Genomic DNA, 15,779 nt, shown 5'->3' with positions numbered 1-15,779 from the left:
TGATTCCCTTTGCCCCTCTGGCACTTCTGGCTCTCAGTATTTATCGATCATTTCTATTCAGTCTGCTTGCTTTAGCCCCTCTGTCCACACCTCCCAAAAGGCCATCTTTACTGAAAAATTCAGTTCTAATGATCTTTTATGTACTCCCTAGATGCTGAATTGTTCCAGTCAGAAGAATCTATGAATAAAAGGGTTCCCACTAGCAAGTCAACTTCTAAAAGTTGGCTGCATATCTAATATCTTCACTAAAAGCTGCAATAATAAATGTAAACAAGTCATTCTGGCTATTTTTAATTTTTGCTGTTGCCAAAGGCTCTGTGGGTTTGTTGTGTGGCTGACACTTCTACTTCCTCCCTTTGCCATGGCAGCATAGTTTTATCACACCATTTCCTGATGCCTAGAAATGCTTAAATTTCATAATTCCATTAAAAAGCATTGAAACATATCCATTAGTATTTATCTTTCCCCAGAAAAACACCCAGTAAAGACAGTACAATATTCCAGCTTATTTCTACACTTGTCCCCTTGTGCTGGAAGTGGTTAAGAAAGCCCTTTTCTTGTTAAGTGCATCTACAGCCAGGGGAGAAACAGGGAATTAAGAGGGTGCCTCACTGATGTTGTCAATAGTAAATGTGAGCCAAGAAAGTGAGAGTACAGGAGAAGGTCTTTACAGTCAGATGCACAGCTGAACCGTTTCACCCAACAAAGAACATTTCTTGTCCAAATAGTTCCCTTTTTTCTATATCATTATTTATTTTTTTTAAGGGATATGGGCTATACATAGGCAGCAAGGCAGCTGGCTGGCTGTGCATGTGTAAGGTCTGGAGAAGTTTTCAGATGTGGAAGTATCCCTGTGACAGCACTCCTTGGGCAGCTTTTATTGGAAAGGGCTCATTCTCACCCAATGGTTCCTGCTCACAAGAGTCACAACAACCAGAAATAGACTGCAGTTAGTGCAGAAAATAAAATGCCAACATCTTATTAGAGTAACAAGGCCACTGAAATATTCATGGCTAATTAGTGCAAATTCTAGATGGCAATAAGAAAGTGCTGTCAAATACCAATGAAAAGCACTGTAGTTCAAAATAAATTTGTTTTTCCTTTTCTAACCTTGTGTTTATTAAAAAAAAAAAATGGGGGGGGGGGGGGAGGGGGCACCATGAACATCTTATTTATCACAGAATCATAGAATAACATAATGGCTTGGGTTGGAAGGGACCTTAAAGATCATCTCAATCCAACCCCCTGCCATGGGCAGGGATGCCATCCACTAGATCAGGTTGCCCAGGGCCTCATCCAACCTGGCCTTGAATTCCTCCAGGGATGGGGCATCCACAGCTTCCCTGGGTAGCCTTCTCCTCACCACCCTCTTATTGAAGAATTTCCTCCTATCATCTAATATAAATCTCCCCTCTTTTAGTTTAAAACCATTCCCCCTTGTCCTAAAAAGTTGTTCTACATCTTTTGTATAAGCCCCCTTTAAGTACTGAAAGGACCAAACCCCCAAAGTCCTTTTCTGCAGGTCTGCTCTCAAAGAGTTCTCCCAGCCTATCCTCATGTCTGGGATTGCCCCAAACCAGGTGCATATTTATGAGGCCTAATGTGAATAAAAATCAAGCCCTTGGTTGCCCTTTTGCTGTGCAATGTCTCAGCATCCCTGTTGCGGACTCTGGTAAAACGCACAATAAATGACGACCTGGGGCACAACACTAAGTGTTTGGTTCATTCAGTAACCTTTATAATGATACAGTTTTATGTCAGAGATATGATACAACTTCACATCTGTGAATTGAAAGCATCTTTTAATAGAATAAGATCTCTTATTCCAGCCATTTAAGGCCACAACCACAAGGACTTGCATCCCATAATTAGAATTTGTTCTCTAGGAACTTCAAACATAACAGTCCGGGTCAAACAAAGGGCAAATTTGTGGTGTGCTTGGGATAAAGCTGAACATGAGACTGTTTATGCCGGGCTGCAGGATGAATGGAATACAATATGACAAAACAGTGATGGTGCTGTTCTCACTTGGCAAGAACCAGACAGCAAAGTTACTGCAGAGCTTGCAATGGTGGAGTTGGCAATGTAGCTCATCCTAATACATTGGAGTGTATTAAACATTTAATCTGTGTGCAAGAAATCAAGACTTCTGTGTCATATCCTTCTAACCCCCAAGAAAAAATAGTAGAAAGTATTACGTACCTATGCACACGCCCATATATACATCTACACTGCATAGAAGCAGCAGTCAGCAGATAGTTGGGATGTGGAAGTTTTCTTCCCAGCCCTCCTTCTGGCTCATCACTCCACTTATCTGTCACATACCACTTCTATACCACTTATTTAAATATGTAAACTATGCCCTGTATTTAAATATATTTAGATGCTGTAATCCCTAGGATTCCAGATCTAATGCTAAATACACAAATCTGTGTTTTTCAAGGATTGTGTTTGCTCAGTAACTTTAATTTCAAGCATTCAGAAAAACTTCTGGTTCTTACTAGGTACTTGTTAACATATGACAGGTAGTCACAATGCTACCCAGTAAACACCATTTGGGGGGATATTTTTTTCTCCATTCAAATATATATAATTAAATGTAACAGAATCAAATCTCATCCAATTTTGGGGAAAAAAAGAATGGGGAGAGGGTTGAAAAAAATGAATATGACACTTTTATCTGAGTCAAAGATTTAAAAGAAAAAAATCATCATTCATCATGTCACAACTTATTTGCCTTCTGATTAGGAAACAGAAATTTATACTGTACATACAGACAAGTGAATTTGCCGCTCACCTGGCTTCTACCAGACAAATTGTAATACTTGGTAAATGAAAATAAAGATCCTGTTATAATGAACGTGACTCCTTTCTGGAAGAGTGAACCCCTTTGGTAAATGTGAAGAGATGACTCTACCATTAGCAGCCCCTTCCAGTAGAGTGTTAGTGCACAAGGTGTGCAATGCAGAAAGCTATATCCCAGTGCTGGTCTGGCAGGACCCAGAATATGGTGGGTCTCTCACCTCTGCCAGCACTGACCCTACCTTAGTAGGTCAAATGTAGGATATGAAGGAGCCAGTGCCAAAACTTGTCTGTAGAAAGACATGTTCTTTATTCAGGAGCACAAAAAGACCTCAGTAAATCAGATCAAAGACTGCCTAGCCCAATATCCTCTCTCCAGCAATGGCTGTGGGCAGGAACAATGTGTAAAACTTGAACTTACACATCCTTCCTCACTCCAGCAGTCACTAACAGGCAGCCAGGATGGGAGGTTGCATGTAGGTTGTTGCGTTCAGTCGTTACTGACACCTTTATCCTCCGTGCAATTGTTCTGTCCCTTTTGCTCCCTGCTAGTCCACATTGCAAGAAACAGTGAGTAATAGTCTCTTATTCAATTCTCTACTCCAGTCACAGTTTATTAGACCTCTCAGTCATGACCACAGCCATCTCTAAAGTTAACAGCAACCTGTGCACACTTTCATCCCATTTAAACTGGAAAACTCATCCATCTCACACCGCTGGATTTCACATGGTCTGTTTATATTCTCCTTTCCACTTGAAGCTGACTACAGAGCCCACATCTTGCCTTAGTCATTTGGAGTCCCCAATACCTCTATTTCTTAAGTTTTGTAATGACTTGGTTGAAGCCACAAGTAGACGATGTGTCTACAGTAGTTGTCAAAGCAGAGGTAAATTCTGTTACCGCAGACTTCCATTCTTCTGTCACCTTCCTCTAGGTCTTGCTTTAACCCAAGACATAAATACCTTGACGGACACCCATTATCCCTTCTTAAAACTTCTGAACTTCTGATCTTGGACATAAGCTGAAGCTTGCATAAACTATTGCAACGACCACTGGAAACCAGTCAGTGAAGTCTACTAGCACCCTGGTTACAACTGATACTAAAATATTTTTGCTGGTGCCTAGTTAAAGTACTAGGAGAAAAAACAAGACTTGGCAGAAACAGTGGAATTACTTCCTTTGATTTCTGAAAGATTAATCTGTGACACTTAATTTTAGAAGAAAGTAGAATAAGAGGAGATAAATTAAAACAATGCATTTTAAAAGCCCCATAAAATGTTGCATTTATTCTTGAAATATTACAGATGAATTTCTGACAGCAGTAGAAATAGGCAGTCATGTACTTCCTAAGGAAAACAACTAAAAAAAAAAAAATACAAAAAATAAAACTACACAACTCCCTCAAGGGGAGAAAAGTGTGGTCAAACATCTCAGTGTCAAAAAAGAGGGAAATTTTCTGGGAAAAAAAAATGTAATACCAAGCCAAAAAATGACATTGACTAAGCAAAGAGACTTCTTCATAAAAATAAAATCTAGGTTAGTAAAAAAAAATGGGCACAGGGGAACTGTCTTAGAGTTTTGGTTGGTAGTTTTTTTGTTAGGCAATAACTTTTAAATTAGCATAGAAGTGTCTGGTCCTCTAACATTTCTCGAGAATGCCTTCTCTTGCAGTTTATTGCTGTATGTGTGAGAGCAATAAAGGCTGGGGGATTTGGAAGTTAAGGCGCTAAGCTTAGACTTGAGATGCAAGAATCCCAGCCCAGATGCATCCTTCTCAGGCACTCTCAATCCCATCCCACAGAGCTCTCCAGCTTCCCTGCCTGGTTCCAGCTGACGGCTTTGCATGAGGCACATGCTGACAAGGGCTCAATGAAGATCTGCTCACTTGGGACATTTGGGTTACAAAAGCCCTGGCCATGCTGCTGACCAGCACAGGAGGCAGCTTTTTGCATGGGAGGCCAAGAGAAGGGAGTCCCAGAGGTAGGCACTGTGCTCCTCCTGAAAGATTTGATGGGTCAGGAGAGTCTGTGACTGTCAGGAGGGCTTGGTAGGGCATCACGGATGCCTGTGGCTGGCATGGTCTCCTCACACCTTGCTGAAAACCTCCGCAGTTCCCCAGAGCTCCAGCTGGATGGCGAGGCAAGAACAGAGCTAATTACTGCTCTGGGAAGAACATGACAGAAATGTCTGCATAACATAGCGTTTAACTTCCTTTTTTTAATAGAGGGGCTATTAAAAAAGATGTTTTGTACCTCATTGAAAGTTCCAACTCCACATCAGAGTTTCAGTTCAGTTCAGTTTTCTGTTCAATTAGGGCTATTAAAGTCATCTCGACATTTTAGAAGTTAAGATGATTTACAGAATACATAAGTTTGAGTTCAGTAGATAAAAGAAGCTGTTTTTTTCTTTGTGAGCCTTATGGATTTGATACTAAAAAAAGGCAGTGTGTCCTACTCAAATACTCTCTGTTGCAATGCCAGATGGGAATCTGGCACTAGGAGCTGGAGTTGGCAATAGGCAGGAGTCCTGATTTGTAATGTGAAAGGCTAAATAATACTCAGAAATAACTGTCAATCACTGATAGAGATGGAATCATTTCAGTAAAATGAAGTCTAAGTAGCACATCTGAATAATTTATTGTGGCAGCATAATCTGCAGATTTCAGCTGTGATTACAATATAAGACTCTATTAAAGACTAAAAAGTACAGAGAATAAAGCTCAGAATAAATCAGAATCATAAAGCCACTGTCAGCAAGAGGAGAGAAAAAGTTCTCAATAGAAACTGGCTGGAGCTGCACGCTGCGAAATTCGTTTCAGGAGTTGTTGAGAATTTGGTCTGCGAATTTGGAAGACAAGTTAGACATCTAACTAGTTGTTTTTGGTTTGATGTTGAAGTTCCTTGTGAAGCTAATGAAAATTGGGGGCATCAGCGTTTCTCATAATCCAGTCATTTGGGAATAGAGCTTTCAGTCTTGGTTCCCCAGCATTCAGCATTTAGACATCACCACACAGTGCCACCTAAGTGCCTGTGTACTTCTGAGGAAAGACATCTCTGGCTATGTGTTCATAGGCTGTGTTTTCGGGGGGCAGGGGATGTTCTCTTCTCTTCTCTTCTCTTCTCTTCTCTTCTCTTCTCTTCTCTTCTCTTCTCTTCTCTTCTCTTCTCTTCTCTTCTCTTCTCTTCTCTTCTCTTCTCTTCTCTTCTCTTCTCTTCTCTTCTCTTCTCTTCTCTTCTCTTCTCTTCTCTTCTCTTCTCTTCTCTTCTCTTCCTCATGTATGACTAACACAGGAAGCCCTACTCCTCACTTCTTCTTCATAACACTATTGTATTATCAATATTAAATTAAGTTAGATACTAAATAAAATACTGAAAACATTGGGCTTTATAAATAGAGCATAATCAATCAGCTGGCCTTAACCCCTTTTCCAACCCCTTTTCCCGTAACGAGAGAAGAGATTTCTCCATTTTCACCTCAGTAGCTACTTTAAGGGACAAGCCCTAACATACCCTGGAATGCTTTTTATGAATTGGACAGCTGTGCACAGTACATTGATTTCTTTTCTTAGGGTCTTGAAGGTACAAGTGCATTTAAATCCATCCCCCAAATATAACTTTGGAGACCTCAGCTGTCTCTTGCCTCTCACTTAATGGGGTCTTTGTCAATGACGGTGGCTTCTGGGCAGTTTATGATGTGTATAAATAAAGAAATCAGAGCTTGCTGCACAGGCTCTGAGAAGCATAAGGCTGAAGGAAAAATGGAAAAAGCAGGGGTCCAGATTAAAACCTGATGGATAAAAATGCAGCAGTGATGTTTGCACAAATGTCTCCCAGAGGAACTTGGTTTTGGTTTCTACCTGTTAAGGTTGTGATGACTGACATGGAAGGAACACAGACCATGTTTTAGATTCAGCAAGGTGAGGATGTAAACTTACTTTAAAATTAAAGCAAAACCTAAAAATGTGCTTTCCTCAGCAAAAAGTGACAACTAAATTAAACCTCCCACTGAGAACAGCTCTAAGCAGAGGAAAGGGAGCTGTAAACAAAGTGGGTTCTTGCAATTATATTTGTATCTGCTGGCTATTGTTAAATCTCCAAAGACTTCTAAGACAGAGAAGAGAAAGAAACAGATCCCAATATAGATGAAGGCAGCTTAAAGATAATGCAGGCACATTTGGGCACCTAAATTCAGACTGCCTCACTGGTTTCTTAACCAGACATTCTCACTAACTGTGTGAAGATACATGAGAGAAAAAAAAATAAATAAGAAAATGAGAACTCTATGTTGTAGTTCACAGCAATAAAAGCATACCCATATAAAATAATTACTACAAGTGAACAGCCAAAATTCAGAGGAAGCCCCTACGTTGTTGGAAACATTCTTTTCTTCCATGTGTGCTCTCAGACTCAGCCCTCCTGCTGATTGTCCAGCACCTTCCACCTTTCACACTGTAAAGACATACCAAAGCTTTCTGTGCAGGCATCTATGGCAGGAGCAGCACCTTTGTATTTCCCATATTTAAGGACATAATGAACTGCTGTGTTCGACCAATGGTCCCACCCATTATTCATTCTCAGTGGTGGCCATAGACGAGGCTCTTTATGGGAGCACATGAGACACAACTCTTTCTCATACTCTGTTTTGTCAGATCCCTGTCTATTCCTGCTAACATCTGTTTATAAACTCACTGGCCATAAACATGTCTAATTCCTTTTCCAGCCTGCAGACACTGCCCCAGGCACATCCAGTGGTGACCTGTCCCTGAAGCAAACCACCTGCCTTCCAAGCAGCCTTTCTGACAGCTGTTTTCAACTGCTCTGCTTGCTTCAGGAAGTGCCCCTCCTGGGGATATTTGGTGACTACCAGTACTGCATTTGGCACACTTGGCACCTTCATGGATCTGCAAAACCTCCGTCAAATCCCCCTCCAGACTTCTCCTCCCCTAACTGGTGAGGTGGCTTCCCAGTACGCATGGCTGCTTTAGAAATAACAGTTTTCGTTAATCAAATGCTATTTGTCAAAGCTGGCAATGGTTATATAGCAGTGAGAGTCCTTGGAAAGTACAGCAGTCAGCAATATGAAATGGCACTTACCAACGAGAATTACTATATTTCTATCCCCTGCTTAGGCAAAGAAAACAGCTGAGACAATAGTTGGCAAACCAAGTCTGTATGATATATTCCACTCCGCCAGCAAGCGTGTGCTTATTTTGGCTAGTTCCCTTGCCCTTGACTGCACAGCACAAGTAAAACCTGCTCTAGTGTGTAGTAGTTTATAATTTATCTATCATTCAAAGTATTTATAGAGCACTAGTCACCAGGGTATGCCGGCTCTAGCCCTACTGATGTGTTAGAAGAGAGGGAATTGTTACAGGGGATTTATAAAATGTTTTTCTCTGGCAAGATCCTTGGTGAAGCTGCTTTTATAAAGCTTCCTTTAGAAAGCTAAAAGATGTTAGGAAAACATTACTAAAGGAAAAGTTGCAGCATGGATGTACAAAATGGCGAAGAAGAGGAGATATCCTAAATTGTACAAAAAGGTTCCACTTGAAGTAAGGAAGGTAAGTAAAGTTCAGAAACCAATAAATGTTTTCATAGGCCGAAAAAGTCATTTCATATTATTTCAGTTATTTCACAACAAATTCAGATTGTTCTGTTCCTGACTAAAGTACCAAGGTTCCAAGCAACCAAGCTCATATATATTAAAAAGTCCTTCTGATCAACCCAGATCACATTTTTTCCTCAGTACCAGTTGTAAGGCAGGCTAGGCTCTCCTGCAACCATGATGCAGGATAAGGGTAAAGGGATTGAAGTCTGATGAGGGACGTGAAGAGTCTTTACAATTTTCCTGTTTGATGCCTTTTGCCCATCACCTCTTTATCCATCCCCTTGGAAAGAGCTGGAAAACAGACAAGCCTGCCAAACCATGCAGGGCTGGAAAATCTTTGCTTTTAGACTTCTTATCTCTGGGCTCAATGAGACAAGTGAAGAAATGGGTGTCCCCGTATCTTACGCTGTGATTTATGCACTGTAAAACACTGCTTTGAGTTCAAACCAACATTAGCAACGGGGGCTCAAAGTCTAACCCAGACACGAGGTTAATGCTGTGCAGCAGCTCTGTTAACACACAGAAACCCTGCATTCAAGACAAGTCTTCTAGTGAGAATACAAGGGCTGTGTCAGCACCGCTGTGCCTGTGCAGGATGTGGTTTAAGCACTGTAGGTAGGGGGTAAAGAGCTGCAAGCTGCCAGCCCCACGTTACTCTCCTAGAGTATCCAGCCCATCCAAACTGCCAGAGACATTGCAAACAGCCCCCTTCCCTCTCCTTCCTGTCTCCAGTGGGAATAGTTGAGAAATCTTCCTGGCAGCTTTTTAAAAGTAGATGAGATCAAGTGTGCATTTAAGAATAAATGTATTTAAAACAACAAGCCCTTAAAAATTAAAACCCATCTGTTACCGCAGAACATGAATTCAAATATTCTTCATACACAATTTAACTCTGCACATGTGAGAAGTGAAGAAAAAATAAATAAATAAATAAAATAAAATAAGCTATTTGCTGATTTCCTAAATCTTGGCTATTTTTCATGGCTTTGCAGCCCAGTGGGGCTTATTGTAAGGCAGGCTTTCCTATAAGCAGCAGGCAGGAAAATGATACGGGTTTGAAGGCTGGAGGATGAGGGATGTTGAAGAGAGAGACCCAAACACGCAAGGAAGATGTGTTGAAAGACAGCAATATATGCTCCTGTAAAGCCAGCTGCTGGAGCCAGCAGCATTTGGCCTTTTGACTGGGAAACTTCCCATAGCAAACCAGCTGTGGTCCTCCTGCTGTCCAAGGACCACCTGATATTAGTTTGGTATGATGCCAAGGCTTTCCAGAAGAGCACCAGTGAAAGAAAGGAGCCACAGTTTAACAGCCTTTGTCTCAGCTAAATGTAAGTGAATTTTCATGGGCCGAAGTGGAGAGGAAAAAGCATATCTACCCCAAGCACTTTTCTTCTGCAGAAAATCTCAAAAAGCCTGACACAAACAATGGGGGGTTTTAAGCCTTCTTATTTAAAGGTTCCAAGCAATTTTACAATAGCACATAATACTCAACCTAAATATAGGGTTAGCACTGGTTTTCCCATAAAAAGACAAGTATAACACAAGTGGTACTTGATTTGGGGAAAAAAAAAATATTTAAAAAGGAATATTTAAACTGTTTGCTCTAAAGAAGTTCCATCCCCCATGATCTTTCTATCTAGTTAATAGAAAGCAAAATATAAATGGATTTACATTTGCTACTGGTCAAACCACTTCCTGTGATTTCCTTTTTTTACTTGCACGAATTTTTATGGGGAAAAAAAAAAATGAATTACAAATTTCCCACAAGAAACCACTGCTGTGCAGCTCTTGGAAACAAGTCAGGAGGGACCAAGAAGGGCAGCACTAATCCTAAGATTAAAAGAAATGAGTTATGAGAACAAGTTAGAAAACTATGTTCGTAAGTAGGGATTTAATAGAAGTGACCAAAATCATAAATAACTGAGATAACAGCAGCTTCTTTTTTAGCTTCAGTGCAGAAGATTGGATAAGGAGCACACAAATGGAAGTTAAAGAAAAATAAATTTAAAGTAAGCATTAAAAAATCACTTTTCATCTCTGATAGCAGTAAGCAGGTTAAGTGACCTGCTGCTCAAATTTGTGAGGTGCTGACCTTGGGATTACATGGGAAGGAGACTGGACTAGGAAGTGTTGTAAAAATAAGCAAACTGCACTGAGTGCAAAAGCTGTTACTTGTGGTTTCCCATATTTTCTGCTTTTATAAATGTTTCTACTTCAAATGCCATCTACCCACACTTGTAAATCCAATATTCTGCACTGAGCTTTTGTAAAAATATTAAGTACTTATTAGATCAAGAAAGTGACAAGTTTCTGTAAAAACTGAAGATGTAAGTAACCTGGTAAGTAGATCTAGGATCCAAGCATCATTCGGATGCTTTAGGTGAATGAGAAAACAGCTGCTGATGATGTCTGAACACATAGCTCATATATTCATGTAAACCCATCCTTTATCTCCCATTATGTTTGTGCTAAAAAGAAAGCTTTCTTCAAGCTGAAAATCCTGAATGATGAGCTCTTCTATGCTGTCAGCACTACAGAGGAAAGCTCACCATACACTAGCTAGGAATTAGGATGTGCTAGGAAGGTCCCACGCCCCGCATGAAGGCTGGGTGGTTCTTCTTCAGCCCTTCTTCATGTCAGCTTCCTGGAGAGGGGTTCTGTGTGGCAGCTGTGGAGGACTGAATGCAAGGCAGGTTTTATTTAGCTCCTTCCCTTTTCTTGGCTGCCATATTAATTTAAACATGGATTCAAAAAGCTGCTCTGAATTGTGACTTCAACAAGACACGTGGGAAGATGTGTCTGCAGTCCTGCTGAAACAAGGACTGAGCCACTGGTGAAATACGCCACTGCAAGGAAAAAGTTTCCATAGCACCAAAAGGCCAGCAAACACAACTTTAATATTTTGTTTTTTAGAACATTTTTTTTTCCTCAAAGCTTAAGTATTAGCTCTTAAAAATGAAAAGTTTTGAGACTGATCTCATAAATCCCAAGCAATATTAGCTTTATTTTAAGATTTTTATTTTATATATTTTTTTTTAATTTAAGGATGTTCCTATTTAGTAAAACTGCAAAGATTGCTTTCCTAGTCTGCTCTGAATTGCCTGGATCTTCTTCAGGCAGAGAATGAGAATTTTGCCACTAGCGGAAACATTTCGAGGAGCTGCTCCACCAGCAACGGCTCCCTTGTCCTTCTCTCATGCTCCATCCCACCAGCTCCGTCCATCTCTTCACAAAGATTAGGCAAGTCACTCTCCCTTACCAGGCATGTCTAGATGGTGCAGCATCTAAAGTAAGTGTCTGTAGGCCAGAAGAGCTCAGATACATTAATAGGATTAAAGCAGGGCAATGATTTGCTAGCATGCATCAACACAAACTACTCTTCAAAACACAAAGTGAATAAACACTGCCTGACAAGGGAAAATTGCCTGTTATAATGCAAATCTCTAAACACAATATTTTTAAATATGGAATTTTTTAAAGATTTTTCAATTACTTGAGGAGGGGGGTATGTTTTTTTGTTTTTATTTGGGGGGGGGGGGAGAGAATGGGAAGGTCTACATGTCCTGTTATAGAGTTGGATTTATTAAAACTGTTTTTTTGTCTCTGTCATCATTGCGATAGTAAATACATATACAGGTAGGAGTATAGTGCAGATGGTGGCAAAAAGAGCGGCTCATGATGTAGATGTTGGCAAACAGAGCTGAAGTTTTAATTTTCCATTCATTTCTTTCACAATGACCTTGAAAAGTTTGAAATATATTTAGCCAAAGTTATCAGACTGACCTAGGAGTGAGCAAGAGTTTTAGAACAAGATTTAATCAGCCATTTCCCAAACAAGAGACAGGCCTGTACTTAGGTTTCAGGTTACTTTACATTCCTTTCTAATTACACATCCCAAAATGATATCTTTTTCAACAAATGTATATCCACAGTCTTGATTTAATTATGCAGATAAAGAATGGTTGTGAAGCAGAGTTACTTTGTTTATCCTTTGATCCACTATTAGAAGTATCTTTATTTACCGTACTTTGATCATATATGTGAAATTAAATTCAGGACACACAGCATTTTAAAAAAGGTAGGTCCATTGTATTCTCTTGAATCAGTCAAGATATCATCTATTAAATTTTTTCTCCCATATAAAAAGTTTTAAGACCCATTTATTAGAGGTAACTCAGACAGCTTCTTTCTGCAGTTAGCATCAAGGAGAGAGTAAGGTATCAGGACCAAGGTGCTGGCTCAGCACTTGTTTGAACTCTTTGAATGACTCCTCAGAGATGCCTTCATCTTCCCACACACAGAAACGCTGATGAATTTGCACTGCCAGTGTCTGTCCTTACCACTCTCTGGGAGCAATGTGTGAAGGATGAAAAGTGCTGATCCTAGGGCATGGCCTTGTACAAAAAGAAAGGATGGTGGGGCAGTGTTGTCCTCCTTATCCTGAGCTCCCCACCAGCTCATTCTGCTGATTCTGTGTTTAACGGGTAAATTGGCCAGCATTCTCCTATTTTATGTAGGGAGACTTTAGTTTAAAGAGTGACATATGAACAGTCCATGAAATAGGACAGTGCTTCAAAGTAATAGTCCATTGCTTTATAATTTCCAAAAGGAAGAATTATTGGTCCATTATTGCCAAAGTTACTGCTATGTTTTTGTTTGTTTGTTTTGGCTTTCTTCATAAATTAATAAGCATTTGGCATTTGCCAGTCCCCTGGGGTGTAATATTAAAGGCTATCAATTCACTGGGAACACTCTTAAAGCTTAAATTAGCACAGCCCTGAAAATGGGTGACTTTTCTGTATGTCAAATTAAACAATTTGACAAACATATCTTCCAGCCTCTGATGGTGAGCCAGTTCTTCCTTGCATAAGTAAAAAGGCTGGGGAAGCCTCTTTCCAGCATCTTTTGGTGAAAATGGAGGTTAAAAAAATTGTGTGGCTCCTGCACTGTGGTCACATGCCCTCTGTCGTCAGGTCACTCTCAGACTCTCCAGATCACCTCATTTTTCTTTGATTTCTATTTCTGATTTTCAGAAAGAAAGAAAGAAAGAAACAAACAAACAAAAATATTCACTTAGGTAAGCAGAACAGACTATAGCAAAAAGTTGATGCAGCTCTTAAGAGTTTCAGGTTTTGCTACCACACCAGGATGTTTAAAAAAAAAAAATCACCCTCCACACAGAGAATATAGTTAGTATATGCTGCTGCATGCAAGCTGTTTCAGAGGAAATTGAAGACACTTTAATTTATGCTATGACTGCTAAAACTTCAAAAAATATTCATGTCCACATTAATAATTTCCTGGATCACCCTCAGTGAAGTGATATCTAAATTGATTACGGATTGAGTTTTGCAGACATGGAAATGTATATTTTTAGCAGCTCAGTCTTTAAGCAACCACTGGGGTAAAAGGTACGTCTTTGTTAGCTACAAGCCTGTGTTACCAGTGGTCCCTGCTCTTTAATGCCGATGTCTGTGGGGAACACTTGCTGTGCTCTGCTTCTTCCTCCTCGGTGACCGCTCACAGCAGCTCGCAGCTGCATCTGTTTGTGATCAAACCCCACAAGGGCAGGGAGCACAGTCCTTATTCTCCTGTTTCACATTTTCCAAGCATGTTTTCATTGTTAACCCCCTTTGGAGTGATTCCAATGAAAGCTGTTCTAACGTTTCATGGGCTGGCTTGGTTTCAGGCTCATCTGCTTGGGTCGAACCCCAAATTCCTCATGCAGGAGGACACCTGTGGCCTCAGTGGTACAGAGCTGGCACCTGTCTGGGATCACCATGACCTTAACAGCTTTCCTGGTGCTTGCACGCAGCATTTCCCATTGCACCGGGTGCCTGCTTGGGTGCCATCCCTTTGAACTCCCTGGCAGAAGCAGAGCAGCATCCTGCTTCCCACCTGGCCACACACGGGTGAGATTCCCTCAGACCTACAGGAACCAGCCCTGTCTGCCTTGCTCCTACACCCACAAAGCTAGAGTACAGGTTTATTTCCAAAAGAAGTCATAGAAAAGGTCAGGAGAGCAGTTCACCCTGTCCCCACTCTTCATTCATCTCCAGACTTACCCAGATTTTACTAACACCTCTCCCCAAAGAGAGAGGAAGGAGGAGTCTGTGAATAAGAGTTATCGTTGCCCATAGTACCCTCATTATTTGCACTGAAATGGTGGCAGGAGTAAAAAGATCATTAGGTAATACTTGTACAGTTGCACCTCCAGCAATCTTCATAGTTTCAATTTGCAAGTTTAATTGAGAATACATCAAATATAAATCTAGATGCCTACTAATGTTTTCTTTATTCCTCTGTGTGAAACTACTACAAGGACTTCTCTTGATGGCTTTTTTATTTTTTTCCTGAAAAATGAACAGGAGTCTTCCAGTTTATTTGCAGCAACAAAGAAATTACACATGTATAGATATAATTAACAGTGATTTAAATATAAAAGCATATGGACACATGAAGGAAAATATTCCCATATGCGCCTATTTCTATATCTCAGTGGGTGTGTATTATACTCTGACAGCACTACTTTGGAAAGAGATAGCACATATATAGAATTTTGTCAATTCTAATGCAGTTATCTAACTTGTATAATTGCATGTAATTATGTAATTGGGGTACATATACTTAGTACTTAGCAACATGCAACTATCTATCAACACGATATTCAGGAATGTCGGCATATCATGGTGGCATATAGAGACTACCTGAAATAAAACAGTCACCAAAGTTCTTCTTTGTCCCATTTCACTCATGAAATTCCCACTTCCTAACTGCACTGCAGCTTCACCCTCACTAGCTTGCTTATACTTACTTATATTTTCACTTCTTTCATATTTACTGGCATCTTTGTGTTTCAATGCTAATTGTTTTCCTTTGTCAGGAGACAAGACAGCAGAAGTTTGCCATTATTTCTGGTCAGAGCTAACCATGCACTCCTTTGCAGTGAGCCTTTCATTTTGAAAGCATTTCCATTCCCTGTCAGGGTGACCAGCAGCACATGGTGAGAGACTGAAACCAGGGATGACTTTGGGCCTTGGTCCAATAAAGCACAAAAAAGTTTGTCCTTTAACTTCAAACTAGTTATGCTGGTAGGTGGCAAGGTGTCTGCAGTGGCAACCCCTGTGCGGAGAGCCCAGGGGCCAAGACAGTTTCACCCACAGCAGTCATTGGAGAGCTCTATCTCAAGTTCATGGACTTTTTGTGTTACCCCCACATCCCACTGGGGAGTGGGGAGGTGAGTGAGAAGCTGAAAAAAGACTGTACTTGAGTAATTGTATTTTACACCTCCCAGAACTAAAATCTCTTTGCCCAACACTCCAGAAGTGAGCCTCAAGCCCTGCCTGAACTCCCCTCTCCTTTTATTCCA

Source organism: Anas acuta, chromosome 3 (genome assembly GCF_963932015.1).
Source record: "Anas acuta chromosome 3, bAnaAcu1.1, whole genome shotgun sequence".
NCBI lineage: Eukaryota > Metazoa > Chordata > Aves > Anseriformes > Anatidae > Anas > Anas acuta.
This window is presented reverse-complemented; position numbering follows the sequence as displayed.